Below are 20,023 nucleotides of genomic sequence, written 5' to 3' on the forward strand. Positions count from 1 at the left end.
AGAGAATGAGAAGAAAGGAAATGGAAGCACCAATTTTAGACAACTTTCTTAAAGAGATGTTAACCATAGGAGGTAGGAAAGATAGAGCTGAGAGCCAGCAGGAATAAATGGATTAAATGAAAGTATTTTTTTTTAAGGATGGGAAAAACATTGACATGTTTGAAGGAAACAAGAAAGCAGCCAGTACAGAGCAATTGAAGATTAGTGAGAGAGTGGGGATGATAGAGAGGGGCAATCTGATGGAGAAGATAGGATGGAATAGAATCACTTGTGCATGTAGAAGGTTTACCTTAACAAGGAGAAAAACCACCTTTTCAGTGATTCAGGAGTGAAGGAGGAGACAGTGGCAGAAGGTATCTGAGTGATGTGAGATGAAAAAAAAGGAAGAGGGAACTCTCAATGTCTGGTCCTTTTTTGTGTGTGTGTGTGAAATATGAGGCAAAGTTCCCAGTAAGGGCCTAATTGTGATTATATAACATAAATTTTTAGGGAAGTCACATGATTTTGTGATTTTTTTTTCCCTTCAGTTTCATTCATCAGCATATGAATAAAACCAAAGGCAGGCAGATAGTAAGAACAAGCCAAGGTTAGGACTTAGCAGGGTAAGATCAGTGATTGGATAAGGAGGTAAGGGCTCAAGAGTGGAAGTTAGTATAGAATTGAACTGTTTCATCAAGGTGTCAACGTGACGAAAGTAGTGAAGGGGTGATGGCCTGAGAAAGAACAGAGGGGGTTGAAGGATTGGAGGCCATGGTGTGAATGGAGAACAAAGTTAGGGGTTTTAAGGCAGAGGAAAGGTGGGATGGTAAAAGACTGAAATCAGATAAAGGAATATCAGAGTTCATAAACGTGGAAGGAGAATACTTGTGGATGATGGCAAGATGAAGAATATTACCATTATTATTTGTCTTTGAAGCATGGTGGAGAAGGTAATGGGAAATGAGTAAATTGAGGAGCTGGGAAGTTAGGGTGTTTGAAAGATCTTCAATATACATATGAAGTACCCTAGTTTGAGGGTAGAAGTTAAGGAAGAGATAAAGACTGTGAACCAGGTTCTGAACTCATTGAAGAGAGAAGTATGCTCTGAAAGTCAAAAAATAATAGTTACTAATCCTAATTGGGTGACAGATATAGATTCAATGAACCTCAAAAGGGAGAGAGTGAAGGTGATGGAGGGAAAGTCTGAAAGTAGTAGTAGTGAATAGTAATAGTGAAGGACCTCTGTACCACAACCAGAAAGTCCAAGTTATGGGTGAAAGTTCAACCAGTGCTTGAAAGGGTGGCCGAGGATGCCCTGTAATTAGGAGGGCTCCACATCTCCAGGAGTTCAAGAAGATAGAAGGAGTGATAAAGGAAAAAAGTTAAAGAGGAAAGTTAGTAACCTGTGGAGCAGGCATTCCAGCAAGCACAGTGGAAATGATAGGTATATCTGGAGAGGGAAATTGAGGTGATTGGGAATGAGGGAGTGAGCTGAGCAGTGAGAGGACAGAGTTTGTCAGGGACAATGAGAGTGAACAGGGTTTGTCAGAGGTTAAGAATCACTAGGATGGGGAGAATGATGGGATGTGAATCTAATCTATGTTCCATTGAGGAATATCTTCAGGGTGCCAGGTCATTAGTGTATAAGTATAGCTACTTGAGTGATCAGGGTGATAGGGACTTGTCACAGTGTGGAGATCCCAAGCAAGGACTTATCACTTGTCAAGCTAGCCACATGGTAGAGTTGGATGTCGGAAGAAAAAAGGGGAAGGAATCTGATGGGTTGTTGAAGTAGATTAGAGAGTGTGCTAGGAGGGAAGTGAGCAGTGTTCCTATGGGGCTTGGACGGGATGGCCTCTGAGATCCTTTATGTCTAAAATGATGATCCTGATTTTTTATTGGTGATTCATTGCAGCACGGTTAAGTTTACTGTGACCATTGGGTGACCTTGGAGTGCTGGCATTCTATATCTGTGACCTTATCAATAACGTTGCACTGGTTCAACACAACAACAATAGAATCTCTACAAAATACCTTTCAGAAGTGAAGTTCCATGTGTAAGGCCATGTCCTGAAAGCGTCTTGAATCAAGTCATGTCAACAAGCATCTATTTATTAAGCTCTTATTATGTGTCAGGCATTGTGGAAAGCATTAGTGATACAAAGAAAGGCAAAAACAGTCTCTACACTCAAGGAGCTCATCATCTAATGAGGAGAGACAACATGTAAACAACTATGTACAAAATAAATTGGAAATTATCAAGAGAGGGAAGGAACTAGTCTCTATAGTACTGTGTTCTCTATGGTACTTTGTAATTAGAAAAGAATTTTTTCAAGTAGCTAAAAGAGATCTGATCTCATTCCTCAAGCATTTCTGCCAAGAGAAAAGTAATATTATATACTATTACAGCTTGATTGAATCTTGGGTGTTATCTACTCCAAACTTCTTATCATTTTACAGGTGAAGAATCTGAAGTCCATAGTGAGTAACGGGCTTTCTCTAGCTCATGTAGCTAGTTTTGCCATATCCAGGACTGTGAGTAAGGTCTTCTGCTCCGATTCTATTTGTGTCCTTCTTCCCCCTCCCACAAAACCTTGAACAACCAAAAAAAACCCCAAAAACCAAACCATCTGATTCCTTTGAACACACTGATATCATTTCTCCTATCATTTGAAAACTTGTAGTGTTGTTAGGAAATATGGAGTACAAGGGTTCAATTCCAGTGATGTCCCCCACAAAATAAAACTGTAGATTTCTCAGGAGAGAAAATGTGAAAACTCATTTTCCATGACCAGAAAATTTCCCCAAACTTTCCTTGCTTTGGGGGCCAGTGCAACAAAAATAAACCTAAAATTAGAGCAAGCAGAATCTGACTCCAGGCTAGATAGCTCATGCATTCACCATACTTATATGTTAAACTAAAATAAGATATTTCTGTTAGTGAGAAATGCAGCCTAATGAGATGAGGAGAGGAAAAAGACAAAAACAAAAAAACTCCAAAAAACTAAACATAAGGGATGTTCTTGGAAAGAAGTCCTACCCATCCTTCAAATCCAAACAGATGTATTTTCTATATAAGAGTCAATATTACCTAACAGTGCATCAGAGAGACTTCTGAAATGATGTGAGAAATGGTATCACTGTGTTCAAAGGAATATCTTATCTGTCTGTCTGTCTATCTATCTATCTATCTATCTGTCTATCTATCTATCTATCTATCTATCTATCTATCTATCTTCCCAACCCCACAGGTCTTCCAGAATTTATTTCAATGACCAGTCTAAAAATATATACCATGCTCAAGGCCCTATGTAATGCATTTAAGATAAAAATCAATGAAAAACAGGTGATTTCTGTGGAATCACCCAGATCTGGAACTTCCTAGTGATTTCTATGGATCTTCTTGCTCTAGAGGCTCCTGGTAATTTCCATGAGATCTTGATGCAAAGGTTCCTAGAGAAGCCAAAGAGAAGCTGATCTTAGTCCCTGAGGCAGAGGAAGGGATGGGGCCAGCAAGTGGCGAGTGCCCCAGAGATCTTTGAGGCTTCTTTACTCTGGATTCATCCTCATGCCAGAATGATAGAAGGTCCCTGAGAGTCCCTGGAAAAGTAAGCCTGCAGCCCAGAGCCCAGAAGATTCAGGTGAGAAGTTGGAGGGAGCTAGTCTTCTGAAGCTGACCTGGAATAGAAGTAGAGACAGAGACTAGTAAATAATATAGCAAGCATTTAAGTGCCTGTTGTGATCAGTCATGTGCTAGGTACAGGGATATACAAAACAAAATGGTCTATATCCTCAAGGAATTTTCATCCTATTGTCAGAGTACAATGTATGAACAGATATAGAGATTATTTAATGATGGGGAGATAGCTTTAAGAATTAGACAGCAGGGCAATCAAGAATCTTATAGGAGGTGGCCCCTGAGCTTCTGAGGCATGAAACAAACTAGGAATTGTAGGGAGAGCTAGGACTTTGTAATAGTCCCAGGGAACAAATAGCCTATTCAGTAGTGTAGACGAGTGAGATAGAATGACCAATTCATGGACTAGCAAGTCAGACAGTTTGGATGGAACATTGTGTTCACACAGGGGAATAGTGTGAAATAGTCCTTAAAAATTAAATTGGGCTTGAGGTACAAAGGATTTTAAATGCCAAACTGAGATTTTACTTATTTTTTTAAAAAAATCCTAGTGATAATAGGGATTCAAGGACAGTTCTTATTGACATAGTCAGACTTGTGCTTTGGGAAGCTTATTGTGTCAACATTTTGGAGAATAAATCGAAAAGAACCTGGAAGCCAGGAATCCAATTAGGGCACTTGAAGTAATGCAGGCAAGAGGTAATGAGGGCTTGAACTAGAATGGTGGCTGTATGGATAGAGCACAATGGAGAGAAGAGAGAGGTATTGTGGATGTCTTCTACAGGATTTAAAAGCTGGTTGAATATGATAGGTGAAGGAGAATAGTCAAGAATCAGAGTCAGTAAACATTTATTAAGGACCTACTATATGCCAGGCTCTGTGTTAAGCACTGGAGATAGAAAGAAAAGCATAAGATAGTCCTTGCCCGCAGGGAACTCGCAATTTAATAGGGGAAGATAACATATAAAAAGAAATTGAAAAGTCTGGTTGGAGAAGAAGAGAATGTAATGAAGTCCTGCAGCCAGGGTAGGAAATGATCTAAAAAGATATAAGTTAAAAGAGTTGATTTCATCTTGAAGGAGGATGAATATCTGGAGATGATGAAGCGTAGGAGTACAGCCAGGTAGCAAATGATAAGGTGGATACCCTGGGTACCCTTCCTCAATGGAGGATCTGGGAAGAACTCCTAGATGTTTACCCTGACCTCTTCAACCACAGAGAGGGAGGAGCCCCAGGGGCAGGGTTGCTGAGGAGGTGTGAGAATGATGAGTTTTTGGAGATCACGAAATCTACAAGAACAGCTGGGTGGGAAATTATGAGGTGAATGCCCTGAGCTCTTTGCTTAAATGGTGGAAAATCTGGTAGGACCTCTCTGATGTCTACCCTCTACACCTCTAGTCAGAGGGAAAATATCACTAAGGTTGTGAACTTGAGTGTCTGCAAAGATAGGTAGTTCATTTAAAAAACTGGAAAAGGGGATGAAAAAATGAATGATTACAAGAGAAAAGAGGAGTTCCTTTTTGTTTATGGTTAGATTCAAAGGTCTTTTGGCTAACCAGGTAGAAATGTCCCCTGGGTTTTTGGTTGTGTGGGATTGAGGCTTAGAAGAGGGATTAGGGCTGGATTTATAGATCTGATTATTATTTTCAAAGAGATAATTGATCACATGTCAACTAAAATAATGAACAAGGCAGAGGGTCGAGGGTATAGGGCAGAGTTGAAGAAAATCTCTGGTTAGCAAGAAAATTTAGATATTGATCAAGACTAGGAAGTAATGGTCAGACAGATAGCAGAAGACCCAAAAAGTAACAGTGTCAAGAAAGCTGAGGAAGGAAAGATTATTTTTAAGGAGGGAGTAGTTAACAATTAAAAGATGCAGAGAGGTCAAGGATGACCACTGCAAAAAAGCTATCAGATTTTGCAATTTTAGTATCCTAGGTAGGTAACCTTGGAGAGAACAATCTTAATGAACTTGGGTCCAAAGCCAGATTGCAAGAATTTGAGAAGTAGGTAGGTAGATAGGAAGTAGAAGCAAGAAGTGTGAATGGCTTTCTTTAAGATACTGGCTATGAAAAGGGTAGAGAGATACAGAATGATAGTTTCTTATTTTAACAAATTATTGTTACTGACTAGATATTAGGGTATCTGTGGCCTGTCTAGGATGGGAGAAGAGATGGTACAGTAATTTCCATTCATCAGTATCTTTTCCCCTACCCTTACTACCTACCTCTTTAAGGTGTAATCCAGGCATCCACACCTCACTCTTCCTACTGATGTTGGGTGAAGCTATGACCAAGCTGGAGAGTGACAAAGGGCTGACATCCTCTGCCAGGGCTAGAAGTCACTGAAGAGTGAACAGAAGATTATCAGCCCATGGGACCCAGACAGAGTAGATGCTTTTCTTAGTTTTCTTAGTCCTACCCTTTCCCCACCCTATATGGGGAGGGAGATATTGAAAGGAGGCTGGCAATAAGATTCCCATGCTGTTCTCATAAGACAGCAGTTGGATGCTGAGAATCTTCTGGTTGTAGCTCTATTTCTTCTTGAATTAACTCATATTTACTTGTCTGTGTACATGCTGATGATTCTCTTATTTAGAGATAGTGAGTGAATCCACTTTTACCATCATTACTAATGATCTGGCAATACCAAATGTTTCTTGTAAAGTAAGGCTCTAGAAGAAACATGATACTGATCAATGACGTGGAAAAGATTCCAAATACATTGTATTATGAGTTTTTGCATTTCTTTAAGAAGGTGGTTTTGATTTCAGAGAAGTGTAAGACTTTGAATCAACACCTGGTATAATCTTAGAGGAAATTCTATAGAGTAAGGATGATTCAAAGGGAATAACTGAGAATTCTTTGGGACGGGATTGTTGGAGATTGGGAGAGACCTCAGAGCACTAGATAGAATTTCTTGCCCCAAGGACAAAAGAAAACATTAATATATGGAAGTTCTCTCTTGGGGGAGTGAAGAGTTCAAAACACGAGTGCTTTCTAGTCTCTGTGGGAGTAAACTCCAAGAATGGGAAGCTGAGGAAAAGATAGAAGGTAAGATCAAAGCTGCCCTTTCTTCCCAGTGGTATTCTTAGCATTCCTAGGATGGTAGAAATAATAAGACACTGGATTGAGAGTTCACATTAAAATCCTACCTTAGACTCTTCCAGCAATATAATCCTAGGCAAATCATTTGACTTCTCTATGCCTACGTTTCCTCTCCTGTAAATTTAGGAGGTTGATCTTGATAACCTTTTAAGGTGTCTTCTGATTCTAAAATCTAGGATCCTAAGCAGATGGTAGTAATACCAAGGATATTTGTGTGTGTGTGTGTGTGTGTGTGTGTGTGTGTGTGTGTGTGTGTGTAAAAGCAACGCTGAGATGTTATTCATTCTTTTCTCTAGGGACTATGAAAAAGAATATTCAGTCTAACCTGAGTCCAGTTGGGAGACCATTAATGAGAGCTTCTCTTCAAACTCCTTTTCTCATTATTCTTATGCGTCCTTATTATCCAACATGGAAAACTGACCAGTCAGAAGCATCTCTTATACCTGGGATGAAAATCTAAAAGCAGTGGTCGTTCCTTGGGAGATTGAAACTTGATCAGAGTCAGTCCAGAAGAGAAATAATTTGTGATATGCAATTTGTGTCAGAGGTGGATAACACCATGCAATAGATTCTCTTACCCAAAGTGTATCTACCATTTGTCTGCTTACAGAGACTACCCAGAACCCTCTGGGAGAATGGAAGAAGTGGAAGCACTGAGATTCTCAAGGGAGACTCAATAAAAAGTAAGACCTAAAACTCCCTTACAGGATGTTCAGAACAGTGATTGTCATTGTTTGACCTGCTGAGGTTTTTCACCACCCTAGAGGCCCTCTAGCAACATGCTCAATAATTGGTCAAAGAGGGTATTGGCTATATTTTTTTATAATAACTGATGAAATTGGGGGTCAGAATGAAGTGAGAGCGGACACCAGAAAGATTGTCCTGTGTGTGAGGTCAAGGATAGGAAGATGAGCATTAACAAGGACAAGTCCAAGATGAAGAAATATCCTGTTGTTGTTATACTAGGAATCCTTTCATGGTTCTTCAAAGTCACAAGAATAAGAAGTGAGTTGGGAGTGCCTTGTGAAAAGGGACTGTGACAAGTTCATCCATCAAAGTTTCTCTGGCTCAAGTCACTTCATTGTAACATATATCAAGAACTCTGTGCTAGACTAGCACTAATAGGACCCCCAGTCCTCCATTCATAGCATCTGAATCTCTCAATGGACCAAAAAAACCTAACACAGTTAGCCCAGGATAGTACCAACAGAGAACAGAAGAGAAAAGAAGCAGTCTGAGGCCAAATTGGAGTCAATCCAGAAGACATCTCACATTTATGAAGAAGAAGTGTTTGAGAAGGATACAATAATGTCTTCTTTCTAAAGGGTCTTCATCTTGTGGGTTCTCTTAAACCCACAGCAACCCAGAGGTGAGGCTTTGGTTCTTTTTTATTAGAAAAGATAGCTTTGCTTTCTCACATAAGCAGTAATGTTCATATCACTTTTGCCCACTTTGAAGAAATGTAGTACATGGGGCTCTTGAGATCAGAATTCAAACAAAATAATATGGTAAGTCTTTGGGGCCACATATGTGAAAAGATGTTTTATTTTCATCTGCCTTTGGTGCCAGCTGGGAGGGGAGAATGTTCATATGCATGCTATATCTATGCCAAGCGGAAGCTGGCTCTGGCTTAGTTATTCATAGCCAGTAAGCAATTTTTTAAACAAAAGCAATTCCCCTTGAAATAAATTTGCTTATGCATCTTTGCACAATCCTTTGAACAATGAATTTTCCCACCTTTTAAAAATACTTTTTCCTCAGGATTGTTTTCATTTGTGACATAAAAACTTTAAGAGATGTAGTTTCTGGGTAACCAATCATTTTATTAATCATGCTAGCAGATAATAAAGGGAGTCAGTGGCACTGTCAAATGCCAAAGACCCATCATGGAACCCACCAATGCTTACATACCCTCGGAAGAGTGGGTTTCCTGAGTGGGTTTCCTGAGGGTGAAGATCAACTGATTGGTTAACAATTAATGAGAGAATGAATATTATAATGAAAGGTGGGCTTCTTCCAATGAGGGGCTGGGGGACGTGACTCCTATCACTCCATCTTGGTCAAAGAGACTTATCTATACCCATATCACTTTTACCCAGACCTGTCTGACTAAAACACAATGGGCTAGAATCCATCAATTCACCTAAACTAAAATTTACTTTTTGAACAGATCTGAGTTTTCCCAGTGTGGTCCATCTGCCACTTTCTTTATCAGCTCAGCTCTTCAAAGGCTGTTTTAATAGCCTACAGGGAATAAGGAAATACAAGGAGCGGGGAACCTCATTCCTAATTCTGTAGTTGATTATTAATATGAGAGAAATAATAATTTCTCTCATATTTGTGTTTTTGTATATTAACAATTTTCAGTTATTGTGGTTTGTGATCCTTTTTTGAAAACTGTTCATATCCTTTGAAAACATTTGTATTAGCTTTTAATCTCATTGATTTCTATCAATTTCCTATAATTTTGGGATAATAGGTTTTTTTAATCACTGATATTTAATACTTTTTTTTTCCTCATAAGGCCAAGCATGACAAGACCTTCTATCTAACACCACCTTTTCAGATACTGAAATATAGCAGTAATGTATCTCGTAAGACTTCTCTCTTCAAAGCATAGTATCCTTAGTGGCTTCCATTGGTTCCCATATTGCATCATCTCTGGGACATATACCACACAATTCATCTTGATCTGGATGCGTTCGAGTTCATTTCTAAATCCTTCTTAAACTAAGGCACTTGAACTAAATGCCATTTTTCATGTATGGGAGCCAGGGATCCTTGGGGAGTTCCCACAGATATCAGTGATGGAGCCAGCTTACCTGTCCTCCAGCATTTCTGGTGCTTTATATAGGTTTCTCAAGGAGTGTACAAGCTCTGTGTGGCTGTGTGCTAGTCATAGTGGGGCAGAAGGGAGACAGAAGGTAAAATGGAATGTTTTGTGAGTGTATCTCCCAAGTCTCAAAGAGACTCACTGGGAGGGACTGATCCCCTTGGAGAAGGGGATGGCATAGATTTCTTGTGTGCCCCAAGGTGGAAAAGAAGTGAAGGGCAGTTAAGCACCCACTCACATGCAATTGAGGGCTGGGGATCATCAATTAGAAGGGCCAGACGGCTAACTGAGCAGCCATTTTGTAAGCTGTTATTGTTAAGATGTGTTGGGACTTTTAAATAGCTGAAGATGTGTTGATTAACCAAGAGCATGTTTCTAGGAAATCTCTCCCTAGAATAAGCAGTAAGGCCTCCTTAAGGGAGCAGTTGTAGGGATAGCAGCCTCAGATTGTAGCCAAAAACCCAAGGAACTATAGTCCAATGCTGCCGTCTAAACAACAAATAGTACCTATTGTGTGAATACGTGTGTTATTGTGAAGATTAGTGTGGCTTCTGATATTCCCCCAGGAAAAAGCAATATAAAGTATAAGAAGCTGTACATGTAATTTACATCAATCAGTTGTAAGGTAATGTTGTTGAGACAGAAGGTTGATGATCTGCATGGAATTTTAATAAAAAAGAGTTAGAGAACAGGGATCTCTCAGTGTTTAGTCAGTATTAGTGTTACATGACAAGTTCTAAATCTTTGGACAAAAATATTGTTGGACCAGAAGTTTATCATTGGCCTGACCAAAGATATTTCCTAGCTTGATAGAAATATTCTTTGAGAATGGCCTTCTTACTTTTCCCTAATTCTCTTTTCAATAAGTAAGCTTGGTTTTCTTTTTAATTTGATCTGAGTGAACCTTCCCACCCCGAGGCTTTGTCTTATCCATCCACCTTCCACTATTTCTCTTGCCAACACCCAGAAGTTTTGGAATGAACGTAGATCCAGACCTGTCCAGTAGCTGTCTTTGCTGATCAAGAGTGGGGAAGGTAACCACTGCTCATTTCTTCATTCTTTCATCTCTCTTCCACCAACTGCCTTAGAGAGGAAGCAGACCCAGTCTGGACCTATCTCCCTCTGCAACATCCTTTGAAGTATTTTCACTTCACTAGTCACTATCCTTATGTTTTTTCCTGTTTCTCTTCCTGTCTTTGTACTCATCACTCACTGGCCACTTTGGAGCAAACCTCCAGCCCCTTTCTCCTGTTCTTTCATTTCTAGTCTCCTTAACCCTATCTACCTATTTACCAATTCAACCTTCCCCACTTCTTCAGCTGTGCCTTCTGGAATTCTTATTCCATAGCAAAAAATTCACATTCATGCTGCACTTAGCTCTTTCTTTTTTTCCTTTTTATTAAACTATTTATTTATTTATTTATTTTTAGTTTTCAACATTCACTTCCATAAGATTTTGAGTTTTAAATTTTCTCCCTTTCCCTATCCTCCCTCTTCCCCATGACCATATGCAATCTGATATAGGCTCTACTTAATACATTTATATTAAGCATATTTTCACATTAGTCATGATGCAAAGAGGAATTAGAACTAATGGGAGGAACCTTGAGAAAGAAGAAACAAAGAAACAAAATAACAAAAGAAAAAACAAATAGTATGCTTCCATCTGTATTCAGAGTCCATAATTTTTTCTCTGGATGTGGATAGTGTTTTCCATCATGAGACTTTTGGAGATGTCTTAGATCCTTGCATTGCTGAGAAGAGTTAAATCTGTCAAAGTCAGTCATTGTACAGGGTGGCTGTTACTGTGTGCAATGTTTTCCTGGTTTTGCTCATTTCACTCAGCATCAGTTCATATAAGTCTTTCCAGGTTTTTCTGAAGTCTGCCTGCTCATCATTTCTTAAAGCACAATAGTATTCCATTACATTCATATACCACAACTTGTTCAACCATTCCCCAATTGATGGGCATCCCCTCAATTTCCAATTCTTTGCCATCACAAAAAGAGCTGCTGTAAATGTTTTTGTACATGTGGGTCCTTTTCCCATTTGTATGACCTCTTTGAGATACAGCCATAGAAGTGCAGTATATTGCTGGGTCAAAGGGTATGCACAATTTTATAGCCCTTTGGGCATAGTTCCAAATTGCCCTTCAGAATGGTTGGATCAGTTCAGAATACCACCAACAATGCCATTGGTGTTCCAATTTTCCCACATCTCCAACATTTATCATTTTCCTGTTTTGTCATGTTAGCCAATCTGATAGGTGTGATATGGTACCTGAGTCTTTTGATTTGCATTTCTCTAATCAATAGTGATTTAGAGCACTTAACTCTTTCTTTGACTACTTTCATCAACTGGCCTTCATTAAGATTTAATTGACAGTACTTCCTTATTGAAACCTGATAGTACTTCCTAAGCTTCCCTTTCTAGCAGTGGATGTACCTTCTCTCATGCCACCTGACAAACTGGTCTTAGACAGCTAAGTCAAAAAACATCTAGCTCCTTTCTGTCACTCCTAGATTATCCCTTTAATTCATCTTCTCAGCAGCCTGTCTCCTTTAAAGTGTACTTCATCAAAATTTTATACCTAAGGTAAATTCTGGTGGCTGTAGAAAAATGGTGTCAGACTCAAATAGAAACATCCTTGTGTCTACATATTGAATTAGAAAACCCCAAAATAGCATTATTTGTGGTTTATTATATTTTAAAATTTATTTTTATTAAACATTTGCCACTTACATTTTCTAGATTCTAGTTGCCCTCAGGAGTTTTGCAGGCCACATGCTATCAAACTCATGTTTGACATCTTTTTATTGAGTACTACCCTTCAGGTTCTCCTTCTTTTGACAGAGTTCATAACGTGACTTTCATCTTTCTTCCCAAACTCCTGGCTTTATCAGGGCTTAAATTCTACATAGCTGTTCCCTCAAACTCCTGAAACTCCAAGGTCCTCAGCCTTATTAAAACCCATGACCAGCTCAGCCACACAAAGGAATGGTCACAGATTAAAGTTCATTGTTACCCAAAAGTGTTATACTTCTCTAATTCAATGTCTGATATTACCCTGACCATAAACGAGATCATCAATAATTAAACATTTATTAAGCACCTACTGTGTACCAGTTATTGTGCTAAGTGCTAGAGATACAAAAAGAAGAAAAAGTCAGTTCTTGCCCTCAAAGACCTTACAAACTGATGGACAAGAAAACGTGCCAACAGATATATACAAAGTAAGCTATATGTAGGATAAATAAGAAATAATTAAAAGAGCAAAGGTACTGGAATTAAGAGAGGTTATAGAAGGTTTCCATATAGGAGGTGGGATTTTCATTGAGACTTAGAGGAAACCGGGAAGTCAGTAGTCTGAGTGGAGGAGGGATAGCATGCTAGCCATGGAGGACATAAGAGAGAATTCCTGGAGCTGAGAGATGATATGTCTTGTGTATGGAACAGTCAAGAGGCTAATTCAAAGAATGAAGAGCGCATGTTGGGGAGTTAGGTTGTAAGTAGACTGGAAAGGTGGGAAGGGTCTAAGTTATGAAGGACTTTGAATGCTAAACAGAACATTTTGTATTTGCTCCTGGATGCAGTAGGGAGCCACTAGAGTTTATTGAGTGGGAAAGTGACATGATCAGAACTGCATTTAAGGAAAATAACTTTAATGGTAGAGTGGAAGATGGATTGAGGCGGAGTGAGACTTGAAGCAGGGGGACCCACCAGAGTGCAGGCATGACGTGGTAAGGGCTTGCACTATAATGGTGGTGGAGAAGTTGGTGTATTTGAGAGATTTTGCAAAGGTGAAATTAATAGGCCTTGACAACAGATTAGGTATGGAGAATGAGAGATAGTGAGGGGTGCAGGATGACTGAGCCAGTGGGCCTGGGTGGATGGTATTGCCCTCTACAGTAATAGGTGAGATAGGAGTTGGGGGACAGAGGGTGAAGGGAAAGGTTTTGGGGAATAGGAATGAGGGGTGAGGTGGTAAGAACTGTAGAATGGGGTTGGGATGATGATCTATAGATATTCAGAGTCATTGGGATGTGAAGGGTATGATATCAGTATAGAGTTGAATTGGTTCACAGAGGGGACAAAAGGGAAGAAGAGGGAATGGGTAGTACAGGGGAGATGATCTGGGAGAGAATTGAGTGGTCAAGGGATTGGAGGTCACAATGTGTTTTTTTGTAAGGAAAGGCAGAGGGAGAAGTAAAAGTTAATGTTATGATCAGATAAGGAGATTTTGGAATTCTTGAACACAGAGGTGGTACATTTGTGGATAATGGCAGGATCAAGGGTATGACCATATGGCTGAGGTAGAATTGAAGAGTGAGCTTATGGGAAATGAGCAGGTTGAAGAACTGAATGATTAGGATATTTGAGGGAAAGTCAATATGTACATTGAAGTTCTCTAGTATAAGGGCAGGATTTGGAAAGGAGAGAAAAATTGTGAGCCAGGTATCAAATTCATTGCAGAAGGAAGAGGAATGATCTTGGGGGTTTATAGGTAACAAATACCAGAATTTTGATTGAGCTGTAGATAAGAATAGCATGAACCTCAAAAATAGAGAGGTTACTGTAGGAGGAGAACCTGAAAGTAGCAATGGAGATCAAGGAATATTCAGATTCCTCCACCTTGACCAGTGATCTAAAGAGAATGAGTGAAGATGCAGCTAATAATGGAAATCGTGGCTAGGGAAGCTGTGACATCAGAAGGGAACCAGCTTTCATTAAGAATTAGTAGATGGAAGGAGTGGGAGAGGAAAAGATTGAAGATGAAAGGAAGTTTGTTGCCTATTACAGAGAGCATAGTGGAAGGGTTAGGTGGAATTAGTTTGAAACTTTGGGGTAGGAGGGTTGAGGGGGATAGAAATGAGGAATCATATGGTTGAGTGTAGGAAATGGGTTTGGATGATAATCCACAGGATAAACTCCTATCATTAAATCTCTCCTATGTTTCATCCCTCCTACACTTTACTCATTGTCTTTTTTTAGACCTCCATTCCCTCTATCCCAGAGTACTTCCTCAAGCCAGTATCTTGTGCTGACTTTACTTAAGGAAACTGAAACTATGATTAATGTCTTACTTATGACAAGTGGTGGTCCTAGGCTTGGAACCTAAATGTGTTGACTGTCATCTTGAAAGAAGCCTATGTTCTGTCCTGTGCTAGGGATATAAGCCTGGAATTCCTAGAGAATCAAATAGTAAGCAGTGATTATCAATTATTTTTGTATAGTTAACTCTGAATTCTGTAAGCAAAGAACCTATTGTGTACTAGGGCATCTGGATATTGCCTTGGTTCAATATGTGTCCCTTTCCAAGTAGAACAGAGACCCAATGATAGTGTCACAGTGGTCACTTAGATATCTAGTGAAGAATGAATGATACCTCCTTTTAGAATATACCATAATATGAATGCAGGCTCAACTCTCCTTTGTTTTTTTTTTCTTTCTTTTTTTGGGGGGAGGATATCAAGAGTTTATTTTTTCTCCTTCCTACTTTCCCTGCCTCGAAATGGGAGAGGAACCTTATAACATGCATAATCAAGCAAAACAAATTCCTTCACTGGGCCAGTGGCCAAAAATGTGTGTCTCATTCTGCATATTAGTCTATCACTTCTCCATCATGGGGTGCATAGTGCATTTATCAATCCCCTGGAATCATAACTTTGTCCTAGGCTGGGCCCGACTCAGACCAGTTGCCTGATTTTTCTAGTTCTATAGTGAAACAAGAGGATACTATAATAAATAAAAAGGTCATTCAGCAGTTAATGCACATAGGTTTACTTAGGGGTAACAAAAGGAAGTTGAATACAAGTATAAACATTGAAGACACCTGAAGTTGATTCAGTTGAAGGAAGCTCTTTTGCTTAAGTTGCCCATTGTGATCCAGCATACGAGTATCTAAGAGCCTTTGGTGTTCCTTGTTTGTATTCACATGACCAGGAAGTGATGTGAGTATCCTGACCCTTTAGTTCCCTATACCAACTAAGATTCAAGGATGGTTTCAATACCTTTTAAGGAAAAATTAGCCCAATTTAGATGGGGGAAGGGATTCGAATATTGTCCCTACTATAACATTGATCAAAATTCTTATATTCAAATTTTTTACAATGTTGGTGTTAGAATATAAGTTATCTTGGTTCTGCTTCTTTCATTTTGTGTCACTGCATACAAGTCTTACCAGGTTTCTCTGAAGCCATCTTTTGTCTTCTCTTACAGCAATATTTTATTACATTCATAAATCAGAATTTGCTTACCCACTCTCTTTTATTTTAAGACTGGTCAATTAGCAATAATTTGTTAATTGACTGTTCTTTGCCAGGCACATAGGACCTGTGGTAGGCTCTGGAATACAGACTTGTTTTTCTGCATTGAGATTATTTGGAACCTGATTCCTCCCCCCATGACTGAACTCTTCTGCTTTAGTGAGAGAGAAATAATGAAAATTAGAATGGATCACTGCACTTTACTTCTGTAAGCCTTGAACAAAATGGGTACTCAATAAATGTTGATTCAGTTGAATTGTATTTGCAACACACATAGAATACTTTGAACTAAATATCACTGATGGGATTGGTGTTTGATGCTAGAAAAATTATTTAGTAGAAAAATTATTTTACTAAAAAGTGAAACAATGAGTTAACACCTGTCTAGTAAGCTCAAAACAGAATTTGACTTCCATAGGTGGTGTTCTTGGGTATCATTACTGATTCTGCTTAATTCATTTCACTGACCTTCCAGCATTTCTTTTATCATGAGGATACGATTTCTTGAGCTGTGAGTGGAATAGCTATGGGTGTCAGGGACAGACTGGGGCAAAGAGAAGGAAAAGAAAGAAAGTAGGAAAGACAGCGCATAACTGTCAAGATGTAAAATAATTCCTCTCTGTAATGTTCAGTCAGCAAGCATTTATTAAGCCTCTATTATGTTCAGGTTCTGTGCTGGTCATTTGTGATACAAAGATAGAAATGAAAAGAAAAGGAAAAAAAAAACCTCTGAAGAATCTAAATATTTCAAGGTCCACTGAGGCAGACCTCACTTTTACTTTTTCCATCTCTATTCTGTGAAAGGAAATAAATTCACATACCTTTGATTCTGATTCTTCTGGTAAAAAATTGAGGTCTTATCCTAAGGTACTGGTTTGACCAAGCCAAGCATAGGATAAAGCATACTACTGGGGGTGAGTAGGGAAGAGAGACAAAGGAGAATGGAAAAAGAGGAAGCCTGGGCTCAGAATCACTAACTAGAGAGGAAAAAGATTCTTTGACTGAAGGAAAGTCAATTGGAAACTCAACTGTGTCCACTTCTTTCTTCTTAGAGTTTACTCAGGGCTAGATCCTAAACTGTTAGATCCCTTAACCCAAGAAAACAGGGTGGTTATCTTGTCTCTGAAGGTGGAATGGGGTGAGGTTGCAAAAAAAGAAAGGGAGAACTGAAGACAAATGACTAGAAATCTTAGAGAAAGGCTGAAAGAAGAAAACTTCATATCTGAATTAAAAACTACCTCATGTTACATATACAAAGAAAGGAAATTAATTTAGGTAAAAAGAATTTTAGATAGGACCCAAGTAGAAATGTGGGAAAGACCTGAGGAAATATACCACCATCAGTGCTAATTAAATAAACAAAACCAATCATCTAGCAGAGTACTGACTTAAAAGAGAAAACAAGATAAAGAGGTAAATGCAAAAGAAATAAATGAAGGCAAGGACAATCTTAGCAATCATAACTTTAAATGAGAATGAATTGAAAAATAAAATGAAAGTGACTTGAATGGGTAAGAAAACAAAACTCAAAAACCTGTTATATACAAGAAAACTAAAGAGCAGTATAAAATTAAAGTGAGGGGCTGGAAAAACATTCCACAAAAGCAGGAATTGCTGTTGTGAAATTAAACCAAAAATAAGTTAGAAAAATAAGATATAGATAAACTAGAAGCCAAAAAATAAACAAATACTGGTTCTTTAGAAAGACTAGTCAAATCAATAAATCTTTAGCCAATCTGATTTAAAAGAAGAGGGCAAAAAAAAAAATCAATAAATAGTAAATGAACAAAGTAGTCATAATAACACTAGAAAAAATAAAAGAATTGCCAGAACCTAATATGCAGTTATATAGTATGAGAATGCAGAAGAAATAGAGGAATACATTTAAAAATATAACATATCAAAACTAATAGAAGATGAAAAAGAGATCTTTAAAAACCTAGTCTAAGAAAAGCTAAACTAAAGAACCAGATAAGTATAGAACTGAATAAAGGAACCACCAGAGAAAAAGCTTCTCATAATGGTGGGAGAATTCTTTCTGATCTTTAAAGAGCAGGGATTAACAATAATATACAAATCATTCTCAATAATTGAGAAAGAAATCACTTTGTATATTCCTTTTGTGAGACCAATATTGTCCTAATGTCTAAGTCAGGGAAGGATAAAGGATAGAAGGATCACTATAGACTGATATCATTAATGAATATTGATTAAAAATTTTAAATGAAATCCTATTAGACCACACAGATTATTCTAAGAAATCATTCATTATGACCAAGTTGGATATTTATATCGCAGGATTGATGCAAAGATTCTTCAACATTAGGAAAACAACATAAGTAATAACATTAAGAACAAACAAGAAAGTCCAGAACCACGTGATTATTTTGATAGATGCAGAAAAAAGCTGTTCGAAAAGCATGTTGCTTATTTATGGGGGGGGGGGGAACAACCCAAAATAAACCCAACCCCAAACTACAAAGTTTGGGCATAAAGAGACCTTTTTAAAAAAAAATCATGTAAAATATATAACCTCAAACACAATTGTCATAGGAAGTGCCAAAAGCTTTTTCATTAGATACAAGAATAAAACTTGGATGCCCCTCTTCCTATATTTTGAAATAGTTCTGGAAATCTTAGCAGTAGCATATAGGTAAAAAAGGAGATAAAACTATTCCTATTTGTTGCTGCTGATTTTCTTGGAAAATCCTAATAAGTCCTCGAAAATGTTAATTGATAAAATTTATAGTTTCATCAAGGTTGTGGGCTCTAAGATAAACAGCAAAAACAGCAGCATTTTAATAATAACAAAATAATTATAGAATAGTGGGCACCTACAGAATTCATAAAGTATCTGGGGATCAGTCTGCTGAAGAACACAAAAGGCATGTACAGATTCAGTGATAAAGTACTCCTCCACTATAATAGATCTTTCATGCCTCTTCATGTGAAATAATTTACCACATTTTACCTCTCCCTTCTGCACCCAATGTCGTCCTCTTCCTCATCTTTTACTGTTTTTATGTCATTCCTTCAACTTCACCTTAATATCTATACATTCTGTCTATGTATATTCCTTCTATCAGGGGTGGGGAACCTGTGGCCTCAAGGCTGTAAGTGCAGCCCCTTGACTGAACCCAAACTTCACAGAAGAATAAATTTTGCTCTGTTAAGTTTGGATTCAGTCAAAGGGCTGCAGTTGAGGACCTAAAGGACCACATGTGGCCTTGAGGCTGCAGGTTACCCACCCCTAGCTGCACTATTAGTGATAACAATTTTTTTATTAATTTATATTGAGTTATAAACAATCACTTCCATAAGCTTTTGAGTTTAAAATTTTTCTCCCCCTCCTTTCCCAACTCCTTCCCCAAGATGGCGTGCAATCTGATTTAGGCTTTAATTCCTAATACATTCCTATTAATCATATTTTCACTTTAGTCATGTTTTAAGGAAGAATTAGAACCAATAGGAGGAACCACAAGAAAGAGAAAACAAAACAGAAGAAAAACAAAAGAGCAAATAGTGTGCTTCCATCTGCATTCAAACTTCATAGTTCTTTCTCTGGATGTGGATAGCATTTTCCATCATGAGACTTTTGGAGATGTCTTAGATCCTTGCATTGCTGAGAAGGACTAAGTCTGTGAAAGTTAGTCATCACACAACGTGGCTGTTACTGTGTACAGCGTTCTCCTGGTTCTGCTCACTTCACTCAGCATTAGCCCATACAAGTCTTTCCAGGTTTTTCTGAAGTTTCCTGCACATCATTTCTTAAAGCACAATAGTATTACATTACGTTCATATACCACAACTTGCTCAGCCATTCCCCAATTGATGGGCATCCCTTTAATTTCCAATTTTTTGCCATCACAAAAAGAGCTGCTATAAATATTTTTGTATCCTTTTCCCATTTTTATGATCTCTTTGGGATACAGCCCTAGAAGTGCTATTGCTGGGTCAAAGGGTATGCACAATTTTGTACCTCTTTGGGCATGGTTCCAAATTGCTCTTCAGAATGGTTGGATCAGTTCAGAATACCACCAACAATGCATTAGTGTTCCACTTTTCCCACATCTTCTCCAACATTTATCATTTTCCTGTTTTGCCATGTTGGCCAATCTGATGTGGTACCTCAGAGTTGTTTTGATTTGCATTTCTCTAATCAATAGTGATTTAGAACATTTTTTCATATGACTACAGATGG

General features: G+C 38.3%; 1 long non-coding RNA gene across 13 annotated transcripts in view; it reads left to right on the top strand.

Annotated features, from left to right (window-relative positions):
- LOC110199368 (uncharacterized) overlaps window positions 1-20,023 on the top strand; it is a 230,504-nt gene that overhangs the window by 36,453 nt on the left and 174,028 nt on the right. For 11 of the 13 annotated variants that reach the window (XR_002322011.2, XR_002322000.2, XR_013485369.1 and 8 more), the window contains 3 exons: window positions 2,440-2,514; window positions 3,392-3,620; window positions 7,020-8,092. This is a non-coding gene — a long non-coding RNA (uncharacterized LOC110199368). The remainder of the gene's footprint in view (window positions 1-2,439; window positions 2,515-3,391; window positions 3,621-7,019; window positions 8,093-20,023) is intronic. The other 2 variants (XR_002321982.2, XR_002322018.2) reach the window with 2 other exon arrangements.

Source organism: Phascolarctos cinereus, unplaced genomic scaffold (genome assembly GCF_003287225.1).
Source record: "Phascolarctos cinereus isolate Bilbo 61053 unplaced genomic scaffold, phaCin_HiC Scaffold_3;HRSCAF=262, whole genome shotgun sequence".
NCBI classification, from domain to species: Eukaryota; Metazoa; Chordata; class Mammalia; order Diprotodontia; family Phascolarctidae; genus Phascolarctos; species Phascolarctos cinereus.